The sequence below is a fragment of the Petaurus breviceps genome, unplaced genomic scaffold (genome assembly GCF_028583685.1).
Source record: "Petaurus breviceps papuanus isolate PSGF00001 unplaced genomic scaffold, PetGlider_PUasm1.0 90895, whole genome shotgun sequence".
Taxonomy (NCBI): Eukaryota; Metazoa; Chordata; class Mammalia; order Diprotodontia; family Petauridae; genus Petaurus; species Petaurus breviceps.
The window spans coordinates 19868276-19882130 of NW_027187372.1; positions in this window are offsets into that span (position 1 = coordinate 19868276).

A 13855-nucleotide genomic window follows, 5' to 3' on the forward strand; every position below is an offset into this window, starting at 1 on the left:
GGGCATGAGTCATCCTTACTCTCATTGAATTTGGCTTAGGGAGGGAATAGCATACACACTAAATAGGGTATCTCACCCTACAGGAGAGTAGGGGGAAGGGGATGAGCAGGGGAGGGGAGGGAGAGCAGGGAGTGGGGGATGATGGAGGGTCGGGCAGGTGGGGAGTAGTGAAGTTCAAAGCACAGGGTCAAACTAGAGAACAGAACAAGCAGGGGGCAGGAGAGGATGGAGGGAAATATAGTCAATCTTTCACAATATATCCACTATGGAAATATTTTGCGTAGCTACATATGTACAAACTATATTGAATAGCCTATCTTCCCAGTAAAGGTTGGTGACAAGGGAGGAAGGGAAAGAATCTGGAATGCAAAGTTTTAAAATAAAATGTTTATATATATGTATGTATGTATGTATACACCCACACACATTCTTTTTTTTTTTTACATGCAACTGGGAAATAAGATATACAGTCACTGTGGTATAGAGATCCATCTTGCCCTACTGGAAAGTTGGAGGGCAGATGGGGAGTATATAGGAGAAAGCAGATTGGGGGAGGCTATATACAATGGGATAGCTGTTTAGAGGTGGTGGGGAGGGGAAAGATGGGGAGAAAACTTGTAACTCAAAATCTTGTGGAAATGAATAATGTAAACTAAAAATAAACATAAAATTTAACTTAAAAAGAAGAAAATAGCATTTAGCCATTAATAAGAAAAAACATGCTGAAAATTTGTCAATGTAGTGTTTGAGATTTTTTAAATGACTGGGATAAACTGCTAGAATAGACTACTCATTAACAAGAAATCATTAATGGGGGCAGTTAGGTGGCACAGTGAATAGAACACTGGCCCTGGAGTCAGGAGGACATGAATTCAAAACCAGCCTCAGACTCTTAACACTTACTAGCAGTGTGACCTTGGGCATGTCACTTAACCCCAACTGTCCTGCCTTCTCTCCTCCAAAAAGGAAAAATAAAATCATTAATAAAAATGAAAGGGGGCATTCTTGATGTAACTCCAAAAAACTATCATTTTTTTTAATGTTCAGTCACAATCTAAAGAATCTAAGGCCTATACCTTTTCTCATTTCTATGCTTTTAGAATCTAGAATCTTATTCTTTAGATTAAAAAGTTAAGGTTGATAGTTCTTTTTCTTGAATCTTTCCTGACAAAAAGCCCACCCCTTTCTGCCATTGCTAAGTAACTCCTAGGACCTCAGTTTTGCAGAAAAGCCCTAAAAAGCCAGCCTTAATCCTTCTTGTTCTGCCCCTAACCTCTGCATTTCTGAAATATATCATTGGGCTGAACACTATCTTTTTCCCCAGTGCTTTAAGGTCCCTTTTGTGTGTTGTCTTAACCCCTTTAGAATGTAAGTTCCTTGAGGTCAGGCCTATCTTACTTTTATCTTGATAAGTAGGCCTTGATATATACAATACCTGGCATATGGTAAGTGCCTGATTAATGAATGTGTTTTCCCTTCTTCTTGCCCCATTATTATTTCCCCCTTCCCTTTGTTAATGTCTATATAGTGAGATACCTAGAAATTTTAAAATTAAAATAAAATTTAATGTGCATATATGCATATATTTAGGTATTGATATAATATACAATATTTACTATATGAATATGACATGCACACTACACACACACACAGAGTCTAAACTCAAAGCATTCCCTATTTTGCCTTGATAAACACAATAAACAACCTTTTCCCCTTTTAAATATGAGAATCCTGATGTTCTGCATGATATTTTATTTTTCTGGAGGCTCACCATCATTGGACATATAGTCATAGTCATATCTTAAAAATCTTAATAATGTTCAACAAAACAAAAAAGAAAGAAAAAAGAAAAGAAAAACAGATGCTACATTTCTACGGATTTTGTTTCCTAATTTCTTTCAGATCTAATTAATTTTCGTTTAATTCTGGTTAATTTAAACAAACATTTATTAAGCGCCTGATATATACCAACACTATGCTAGCATTAGATATAGATGTTCCATTCTCTTGGCAGTAGATCACTTGAATACATGCTCATTAATACTGTTATCTTATATAAAAGACTTTTAAATTCTTTATTTTTCCTGAATTTAGTTAAAATAACAATATGCTTTATAGAATGTATTGCAGGTTGGTCTAATCTTGGAGTAGATGAGAAGAAGACTATAGACTGAAGACACACTGAAAGTTGAAAATTGCTGGTTCACACTTCAGGAGCACTAATAGCCAAAGGACAAATAAGGAAAGCATGTGCTAGGGTCATGCAGGAATTCAAAGGACTAAGTATGCAAAGAAAGCTTGAGTTCACGTAAACATCAGACTTCAGTAGTAGACTTACCTTGGACAAAGGCTCCATTACTTAAAGAACTAGAATGTAAAAATTACCCTGCCCTGCTAACCTTCTACAGATGTCATCTGTGGAGAGTGCCTTATCACTACTAGTCTTTCACACATTTCACAGACCTGAGCTTTCCTAGCAAAGGACACTCTATAGTCAAAGTCTTGGGGAAATGGTCTTTCCTGAGAGCTTATTTGAAAAGCGACATTATTTGCCTCTCAAGTACCACTTTTTTGGTGATTGTTTTTTTGTAAGGGCCGCTACTTTTCCCAACCTAAGGGCCAGCCCTAGGTTGTATTTTCAGGAGGGATTGAAGAGACCAGAGAAGAAGGAGAGAAATGACTTAAAGTTCATTCTAAGAAGGAGGGGTACATGGGCTGAAGAAAGCTGGCTCCTTATATAGAGACAGGTTCAGGTATAAATTCCTCATGCCTGGGGAAGGTGAACCAATGGGGGATGGGGGGAAGGGGTTGTGCGAACCACCCATGTCAGCTGCTGCTCATCAAGTGAGCAGTCTCGTGAGAGATGTCCTTATGAGCCAGCAACTGGGCTGTGGCCCTCAGCACCTCCTTATTTCCCACTGGCATGGAGCAGCCTCTGAACCAAGAGGCCCTGAGGCAGTTCCTGATTTCCGGTTAGACAAGAGGGGATTGGAACTCATACTGTACCTTCCAGTTTTTGTTGTTTAGTCATTTCAGTCATTTTGTTGTTTAGTCATTTTGTCATGTCTGACTCATTATGACCCCATTTGGGGTTTTCTTGACAAAGATACTAAAGTGGTTTGCCATTTTCTTCTCTAGATCATTTTACAAAGGAGGAACTGATGCAAACAGGGTTAAGTGACTTGCCTAGGGTCACAGAGCTAGTAACTGTCCAATGCCAGATTTGAGGATGAGTTTTTCCAATATCAGGCCAGGCACTCTAACTACTATACCAACTAGATGCCCATTCTTGATATCTTTTTTAAATGCTATTTCTACTGATTTTATCACATAATAAAACGAGTCTTAAAATATGTATTATCTCATGTTTTTCTTCATCTTTTTTTGTGGGGGAAAACAATGTAGAGAACTTCCTATGTTGTAGAAAAACATATTAAAATTTCAAATATTATATTGTCAATTAGCCATGGCCTAAAAGATACTAAAATATTTCAGTTAACAAAGATTTAATATGTGTCAATCACTGTGCTGAGCAGTGAGAATACAAATATTTCATTCATCAGTTTAGGACAGAATCTCTTAATACTCAGTAAAACAATGGATCTAGTTGGTCAGTCTATTTATTTATTTATTTGCTCATTTATTAATTTATTTATTTATTTATTTATTTATGGTTTATGATGTGCCAGGTCATCCAGTATGTTCTAGGAATAAAAAATATATATATATTTTTAAAAAGCAGCGCTTACTCTCCAGGACCTTACGTTATAATAAATGGGACAACATGTAAATAACTAGGAACCTAGGTGCACACAACATTTATATACAAAGTAAGATGGGAAGTAATCTCACAAGGCAAGGTACAAGTAGCTCAAAAATGGGGCAGAGAGAGGGACCAGGACCTGCAGAAGGAGGGATCTGGACGCTAGAAGGAATCCAGAGAAGCTAAGAGGCAAAGAGAGCTAGCATCACATGTATAGATTACAACTGGTACAAAGTTACAGCAACAGGAGATGAACTATTATATGCAAGGAATGGCAAGCAGTATAGTGGATGTTCCAAACAACAATTCCCCAACTTTTAAATAAAAAAAAGTTTTATGATTACTGCACAGAATTAGAAAAGGTCCTACAGGTAAGACGGAATGAAAATCAAATTTACAGGTAATCAAGGGGCTTTTGTTGAGAAATATCTTCTCAAATAAATATTGCAAAATAGTTTAAAATAATAATCCATGTACATATATCTATATATACATGTGGATATACATAGATCCATGAGTGTGGTTACATATATGTGTGTATATATCATTAGTTAGATGATATGGAGATATAGATAAATATAGATATCGATATCAATATATAGATATAGATAGATATAGATATATGGGCAGCTACTTGCTTTAGTGGATATAGTGCTGGGCCTGGAGTCAGGAAGATCTGAATTTAAATATGGTCTCAGAAGCTTGGTAGTTGTATATCCTTTGGCAAGTCATTTACCTTTGTTTGCCTCAGTTTCCTCCTCTGTAAAATGAGCTGGTGAAGGAAATGGGAAACTGCTCCAGTTCCTTAGCCAAGAAGATCCCAAATGGGATCATAAAAAGTCAGACAGGACTAACATGACCCAACAACAACAATTAACATAACTGAATTTTTTCATCAAATTTCTTACAAATAAACTTCTTTGCTTTCTGAAATTTATCTGACTTGTCCCTCTGTTTTGACCTTAGACTAAGTAGTAGAAGAACATAATTTTTGTTTCCAAATTATACATTCCCCACAAAGAATTTTAATGATTTTTCTGGCAACCTCAGCAGCAATACTGAGTTTAGCATTGCTCTGATAAAATTGTTCAGTGAACAAGCACCACATTCTATTCATATCTAACGATACAAGAAGTATTTAGTTTTCTATTTGGACGTTATTATACTCATATGTTTTTTACACTTGCATTTATATTATGTTACAGCACAATGCTAAATCAAGTTAAACTTAACTTCATTTTTCACAAACTTTGCTTAAATATATATTTACATAATTGCCAGCAAATACAAGCATAGTATTCCAGCTATCTATAATCACCATGTTATTCACACATATAGAAAACAGAAATTAGCATTTCTAGGAAATCAAATGCATAAAAATGTTTTTCCTGTAATGGAAAAAGTAGCAGGTGTGGCACTGGGCAGCATTTATGTTTCAACCGAAGAAAAGCATAAAAGTGGCATCGAGAAAAAAAAATGTTAATGCAAAAGTCATGCTGTAGAGTGCTATTATTAGTGACTGTGCTAGAGAATGAAAATGAGGCCAAAATGACTTCAACGCTTCAAGAAATCTTGTGCCTTAGCATTTTAAAGATGACAAACCTTTAATACAAAGATTTTGACTTGTTTTCATAAATTTACAATTATTTTCTCTTATCTATGAAACTGACTATTATTAGGACTATATATTGGAGGAAAAATATTCTCAGGCTTCTTGATTTAAAAAAAACCTTTCAAAACTATTTTTGCTTACATACTAATTTTCAGCTAAAGAATTACAGATGCCCCCAAAATCTGGTTCAATCAATAAGCATCTACTGAATGGTATTGTACTTGGTACTGGAGATACAAAGCCAGTCAGTCTACATGCATTTATAAAGCACTTTTTTGGTAAATAAAGAATAACAAAGAGTCCCTGCCCTCAAAAGCTCACATTATAATGGTGGAAATTAAAAGGCAAAAATGAATCAGTCTTTTTCCTCATGAAGTTTGGGGTTATATTAAACAGATAACTTTATAAGTAAGTGTGTGTGTATACATACATGCATACATATATGTGTGTCTGTGTCTGTGTGTCTGTGTAACAGACATGAAAATGATTTTCCATCACCTCTCCACTGTGCTGTAGGTACTCATACTTTTCAGTGATTCTCACTGATTCTTCTGTGTCAGATGAGACATATATGTAAGAGTGATATGAATATTAAATATCACAGTAATTATAGTACCAGCTCTACTGAGCTTGATTTTTTCCATATTGCATTTCAACTCAATTTAATGAATATTCATCACATCCCTACTATAGACATGTTTCTAGGCATAATTAGTAATTTCTAGGCTAGATATCTTCCTCCTCTTTCTCTTCCTCTTTTTTCTCCTCCTTCTCCTCCTCCTCAGCTTCATCCTCCTCTCCCCAATCTCTTGGTTATCTGGCAATTTCTTCACAGTCTCTTTTGCTTTATCATTATTTGTAGTCACCACTTAAACTCTTGTTATATCATAAGATTCTCGCCTAGAAGCTTATATTTGAATTTTGAGTAAGGTATTCTTTATGACACATTGGCAAACATTTTTATTGAGCGTGTCCCCTCTTTAATGTTTCACTTGATTCTGATGGTCATATTTGCCATTAAATTTATCAAGAACTGTTAGATTTCATTTAGAAAACCATTACTTTCACTGATCCTAAACTCCTTCCTGACTCTAAAGCTCAAATTCTAAGTATCTATGTTCTATATTTTACCATATGGCTTTAAATCATAAAACACCATAATCTTTGAAAAACTGAAATCTTGAGTGGCTTAAAGTACAATGGAAATGGTGAGTGAAAATGAACTACATAATATTTGTAACAGTAACTTGGTTAGAAGTGGTATCTTCTTGCCTTCCCCTGAAAAATATCTGGGCTTGAATTCTACTTCTGAAACATATTTATTGTGACCCTGGGCAAGTCATTTCTGCAGTCAATACTTTGGGCATTTCCCTAAAACTGCAATTTGCAGAGATGACATGCATAGTAAAGTTTTCTCATTTGAGACTTCCCTTTGCTAATGAAATCACAAGCCCAATCCCTGTCCATTCATCCATCCACTATCTATTAATACTATTTATCAATATTGCATAACTGTATATATATGCATATGTGTATGTGTTAACCATTTAGCCTAATTATACATTTCACTTTAAACCATACACATAAACACACAAATACAAAGTAATATACATGTTGTTTTAAAGAAACAATAGGGGTTTGTGTGTGTGTGTATAATACAGTCTTGTATTCTATATAGTCCATAATTTATGTAAAAATATACACACTAATACATATTTTATATAGTCTCTGCAAAACAATTTATGGTATGCTTCCCTAGGAGACATTGACATGAAAGTCTAGTGTAATATAACAAATACCAAGATCATTATTCTTTCCTTTCCAACAAATTAGAGAGGATTCACTAAACATACTTGGCTTATTTCAAAAATTAATTTTAATTTTTCTTTAAGGATTTCATTGGAAATGATAGCCTCTATTATTATCCTTATTTTAGAATTACTGTGAAAAAGGTTATTTCTAAATAACTTCACTATTATGTTACTTAGTTTTTTTGTCTTTGTTTTATAATTACATAGGTTAGCATTCCTTTTTCTATGGAAACACATAAAAAAGAAAAATTATGCGTTAATGTGTGGCCATGAACCCAATGAGAGAAACGAAATGCTAATACCAAAATGATGAAGAAATACATATATTCATGTCATTATGTATTATATATGTATATAGATACATATCAACATATATCTGAGAATTCAGAATGAATGAATGTGTAAAATCTGGTTCATTTCTTATATTTATACCTTTGAGCTTAGAAATGAAAGGCGAATGATCTTGTGCCAATTGTGCCAAGAGCAAAGACATCATATTAGATTTCTTTACTAATTAAAATTTCTTACATCTTAAAATGTGTTCATATAGCCAAAAATGCCTTTGGGTATGTTAATATTGCATCTGTAACTTAACACTATTAGAAATTGTTATGCCATGTAATTTTTTTTTGAAAGAAAATCATTTTCATATATTTTTAAACACGTAAAGTCTGAGAGTACTTTTGTACTTGGAATTATATATTTAAGGTAGGAAAGGGCCTTTGAGGACACCCTATCTCACCGTGCCCTTTTTACAGACAAGGAAGAAACAAAGCAACTAAGCTTAGGAAGCCAGGCCAAGGTCACACATTTACCAAAAATTAAAACCAGAAATTTATCCATGCCTTCTCTCCATGTCTATATTCTCTTTAACAAGTATAAATCAGCTTATTTGAAAAATAAATATATGATTCTCAGTTCTCCTTTTTCCACAATTTTTGACAGTTTCACTCTTCCTTAACACCTACATGAGGAAGGTGAGGAGGAGGAGGATAGGTAAAGATTCATGGTCTAGAGAAGAATGCAGCAGTGAAAAAGGTTAAATGTATAGTTACCATGGGATAAGTAGTTAATAGCAAATTTTATTTCTAAATGCTCGACTGCCTCATTTGGTATGGATGATTGGTATGGATACCTTCTTTCTTCTAAATTGAAGAAATGAAGCTTACAAATACAACCACCTTTATTAACTGAAAAGGAAGTACATGATCTTAGGCATATCTAGGATCTCATTCTATTAATATAGTCTAAATAAAACAACAAAGAATCTGTCATACCACTATTCAAAAGTTACCAAAAGTTCAATTTGCTTCTTTACTCTGAGAAATAATACTGATTCATTTTCTTCATTAATACTCAGTCACTTAATAATTAGCAATTGAATAAAACTTTAGCTAAATGTTCACATTCAATTCAATAAACATATATTATGCTCCGACTATGTGTCAGACACTATATTAAGCCATGGAGAAACATAAAAATTAAACAGCTCCTTCCATCAAAGAGCTTATATTCTCTTGGGATCACATATGAATTTTCATTTGCCATCATCAAATTTTAAAATGTGTATGTAAAAGTTTAATTTTTATGGTGCAGAAAGCACTTCAGTGTTTTAACTTTAGAGGCTGCAATTTGTATTACATCATTTTATTTTTTAAAAATGAGACAATTAAAAAATAGGCAAAGTTTAAAAGGAAAACCATTTATTTTCCCATTTCCATATGTCAAGTCCAAATTGTAAAACCTGCATTTCCATGTACACTACTAGCTAAATTAAGAAGATGTGAGCAATTATTCACAGGCAAGACATAATAGAAGGTGTCCAGGCATAAAAAAAGAATTTCTAAAAGTTAAGTTTTTGAAAAGGACAAAATGTAGATTTCCTAAGACAAATGGTATTATCATTTTTGCATTCACTTCAGAAAGGTGTTTCCTATTTTTTTTTAAAGCACAAAGACTTACTTCTTTTATTCCACTTGGAAATGAAAAATTAAAAAAATTATCAGAAAGAAATCAGTTTTAGAGAGAGGAGAGTAGCAGCATTGCTTTACTTTCTAATCACTTTTTTCTTTTCCTCTCTAAAATGTCAATCTATGCATTCAACAAAATTCCCTTTGAGTTTTAAAATATTTAAACAATTGGATTCTACCTGTATAGGAAAAATTTAGTGTCATATAAATTTGAATAGCATAACATCAAAGTACTTATAGAAGGGAGTCTGGTATTATGTCTGAAATATGCAGTCAAGGAAACAAGTTTAAACTGAACGAATAAATAGTTCTCAAATCTAAATATTTTGTTGTTAGATTTTATTGAAATGTCTATAACTACATGTTTCAAGGAGATCATATTGTGAAAGAAGTGTAACTTTAATATTTTTCTTTGGTTCTACTCTTTGTGCTTGTGTCAAAGCACATGAGTTTGAAAAAATAAATTAGAAAGTTTTAACTACAACGTTATTTGATATAAGGGAAAATCAAAACAGCTCACTTAGTGTGGGATCCATCCAAGTGAGTTTAATTAGTAAAATACCAAAATGAAATTTTACCTTAGCAAGCTGAATAGACTCAATTCAATGATAGTTTGATTAGCAAGAATATATGTTTTTTTCATTACTTTTGAAATTTAAATAGATCTGTGGTAATCTTGAGGGTAATTCTTCAATATACACACGATCAAACTTTTGCATTGTTATTCTTGCAGTGATGTTTATGATACATCTACAATCTCTCTTGTATGATTCTTTTCTATATCCTGTACAGAGTCCATACAATATTCTGGAAGCCTTAGTCTGGTGTTCTTACCATTTCACGTGAAAATCATTTTTTAAAGGGCATAAAATAGACTTGTTGAACGGTTGTTATTAACATTTGGCAAAAATTAGTTTTGTTTTTTTTTCCAAATCTTTCATATGTTCCCATTTTTCAGATATATTGAAATTAAATCAGGTAAAGTATTAAAATTGGAAATAATTAGTGGATTGAATGTATACTGTGCTAAGTCTGGAATCAGAAAGGCCTAGGGTCAAATCTGGATTTAGACAATTTTTAGATTTATGATCTTGGGCAAGTCACTTGAAAATTACCTCAGTTCCTCAACTATAAAAGGGCAAAACTATTGCATCTAAATCACAAGATTACTAAGATCAAATAATATAATTTGTAAAGCATTTTAGCACAAGGTGTGGCACACAGTAAGTAATGAATAATTATGTTTACACTTACCCTGCCTTCCTAATACTATGTGGATCATGCTAGTGAATATTGTATATTTGGTTTAGTCTAACAATGCTTGCCATCATTGTTTCCTTTAATGTTATTCCTTTTTGCTTGTATGAGTAACTGTGCTGTTAGAGGATAAATACTGTGTGGCTTTACTGTTATTTTTTTAAAATAATTTTCTTTTTTTGTATTTATCTTTTAAGTATTTTTTTCAGTTTAGAGAATCAGGGAAGTCTTTTTTTCTCTTTTTATTTTTTAGTTTACATCATTCATTTCCAGAAGATTTTTATTTACAAGTGTTCTCTCCATTTTTCCTCTAACCACTACCCCAAAATACCAATCCTACTGAAGTTCCCCTCCCCCAATCTGCTCTCTCCCATATCTTCCCCCATCACCCCTCTGACATTCCAGTAGGGTACAGGTGGAGCTCTGTGCCCCAATGCCTGTCTATCTTATTTCCCAGATGCATATAAAGTAATATTAATGATAGTATATATATATACACATATATATATGTATATATATATATATATATATATATACATTTGATTTTTAAACTTTGAATTCTTTCCCTTCTTCCCAGATTCTTTCCCTTCCTCCTTTGTCATCAACCATTACTGGGGAGATAAGCAATTCAATATAGGTTGTACGTGTATAGTTACACAAAACATTTCCATAGTGGATATATTGTGAAAAAATGACTATATTTCCCTCGATCCTATCCCACCCCCCACTTGTTTTATTCTCTACTTGGATCCTGTCCCTTTTCAAAAGTGGGTGCTTCCAACTTCTCTCTCCCACAGCCTGCCCTCCCTTCCATTATTCCCCATCTCATCACCTTCCTCTCTACTCTCCTGTAGGGTGAGATATCCTACTTAGTGTATATGTCCTTCCCTAAGCCAAAATCAATGAGAATAAGGTTGACTCATTCCCTTTTGTCTGCCTGTTCTTTCCCTACATTGTAACAGTTTTCCCTTGACTCTTCTAAATGAGATAATTTACCCCATTCTATCTCTCCCCATCTCCTCTCATTATATTCCTCTGTAACCTCTCAATTTCACCTTTTAAGTATCATCCCTTCCTATTCAATCGCTCCTGCGCTCTCTGTCTATGTATACCTGTAGGCATATATACACACACTCACATATCTATTCATATGCCCATATACCCTCCTATATAAGCATATATATGTATGAATACATATATGTATATACATATATATATATATATATTCCCTTCAACTATTCTAATACTGAGAAAAGTTTCACAAGTTACAATTATTGTTTTTCCATTAAGGAATGTAAATTATTCAACTTTGATAAGTTCCTTATGATTTCTTTTCCCTGCTTACCTTCTCATGTTCCTCTTGCTTCTTGTATCTGAATGTAAAATTTTCTATTCAACTCTGGTTTTTTCATCAAGAATGCTTGATAGTCCTCAAATTCACTGAATAACCATATTTCCCCCTGAATCATGATACTCAGTTTTGCTGGATAGATAATTGTTGGTTTTAATCCCATCTCTTTTGACTTGTGGAATATCATATTCCAAGCCCTGTTATCCCTCAGTGTAGAAGCTGCCAGATCCTGTGTTATCCTGATAGTGTTTCCACAATATTGGAATTGGTTCTTCCTGGCTGCTTGTAATATTTTCTCCTTGATCTGGGAACTCGGAACCTGGCTCTAATATTCATATGAGTTTTCTTTTGGGGATCTTATTCAGGAGGTGGTCAGTGGATTCTTTCAACCTCTATTTTGCCCTCTGGTTCTAAAACATCAGGGCAGTTTTCCTTAAGAATTTCTTGAAGGATGATTTCTAGGTTATTTTTTTTTATTATGGCTTTCAGGTAGTCCAATAATTTTTAAATTATCTCTCCTGGAAGTATTTTTCAGGTCAGTGGTTTTCCCAATTGCCTTCTATTTTTTCATTAGTTTGGATCTGTTTAATAGTATCTTGATTTCTCATAAAGTCACTAGCTTCCATTTACTCCCATCTAATTCTGAAGGAATTATTCTTTTCAGTGAGCTCTTGATATTCATTTTTCATCTGGGAAATTTGGCTTTTTAAGGCATTCTTATCCTCATTGCCTTTTTGAGCCTCTTTTGCTATCTGAGTTAGTCTATTTTTAAGGTTTTATTTTCTTCAGTCAGTTTGTTGACTCTCATTTCATAATTTTCTTGCGTCGTTCTCTTTTCTCTTCCAATTTTTCCTCTACTTCTCTTATTTGGTTTTCAAAATCATTTTTAAGCTCCACTATGGCCTGTAACAAGATCATATTTTTCTTGGAAGTTTTTGGTACAGGAGTTCTGACTTTGCTCTCTTCCTCCTGTTCCATGCTTTGATCTTTTTGTCCCCAAAATAGGAGTCTAAATTAGGATTGCTCTGTTTGCTTTGTTTCCTTTGCTTGCTCATGTTGCCACTCAAATTCCTTGACTTTTGAGCCTTTTGCCACAGTAGAAATCTGCTACCAGAAAGGGGATCTTCATCCCAAACACTGGGGATTTTTCAGCTGCTGCAGCTCTGAGTTGGGTATCCTCTCTGAAGCCTCAACACTCTCTGGCAAACTGGTTACACACCCCAGGACCTCCACCCTAGACAGTGATCCACATACAAGCAGTTAGAGCAAGAGCATTTACCCCTCACACTGGTCACTTGGTTCCCCTACAATCTGCAGGCCAGGACCTCTGAAGCAGCATGGCCATGGAGCCTCAGCTGCTTTTGCCCCAGGGGCAAAGGCCAGACCTCACTTCCAAACATTCTGTTTCTGCAAAGTCTTCACTGACTTCTCACTTTATCTTTGGTGTCTATGAGTTGATAATTCTGGAAACTGACACAGCTGCTGGTGATCTGAAGTCCCTCCAGTCTGTGGTTGGTTGTGGCCACCCTGAGGCTACATCCTCTGGCTCATTCTCGGCTGGGCTCAGCTCCTGGAGTGCTGAGCTGGCCCCTTCCTGCCACCCTGCTGGGCTGTCTTAAGTGGGAGATTAGTTTCTCTCTGTCATTTTGTGAGTTCTGTAGCTCCAAATTTTGTCTAGAGTCATTTTTTACATAAGTTGGAGAAGGTGGAAGCTGGAACCACACCGAAGTCCAATTTCTACTCTGCCATCTTGACTCTACCCCAAAAAAATAGTTTTCTATTCAGGAAGTCTTCATAGATATTTTTTCTTTTTGTTTCGTGATCTATTTTTTGTCATTTCAGTTTCCTCTCTAAATGCTTGCAATGTACTTTGGTAAACTAAATAAAAACAAATGAAACAATTACATCTTAGATAAAATAAATAGAAGATCCCAAAGGAGGGGTTTCATTGTGAACTGAAACAGAAATAAAAGACATCATGGCATTCTTAAAAAAAAAACCGTTTGATTTTAAAATTTTAATTCCAGATTCTTTCCCTTCCTTCCTCATCACCCACCTTTACTGGAAAGATATGCAATTCAATATAGGTTG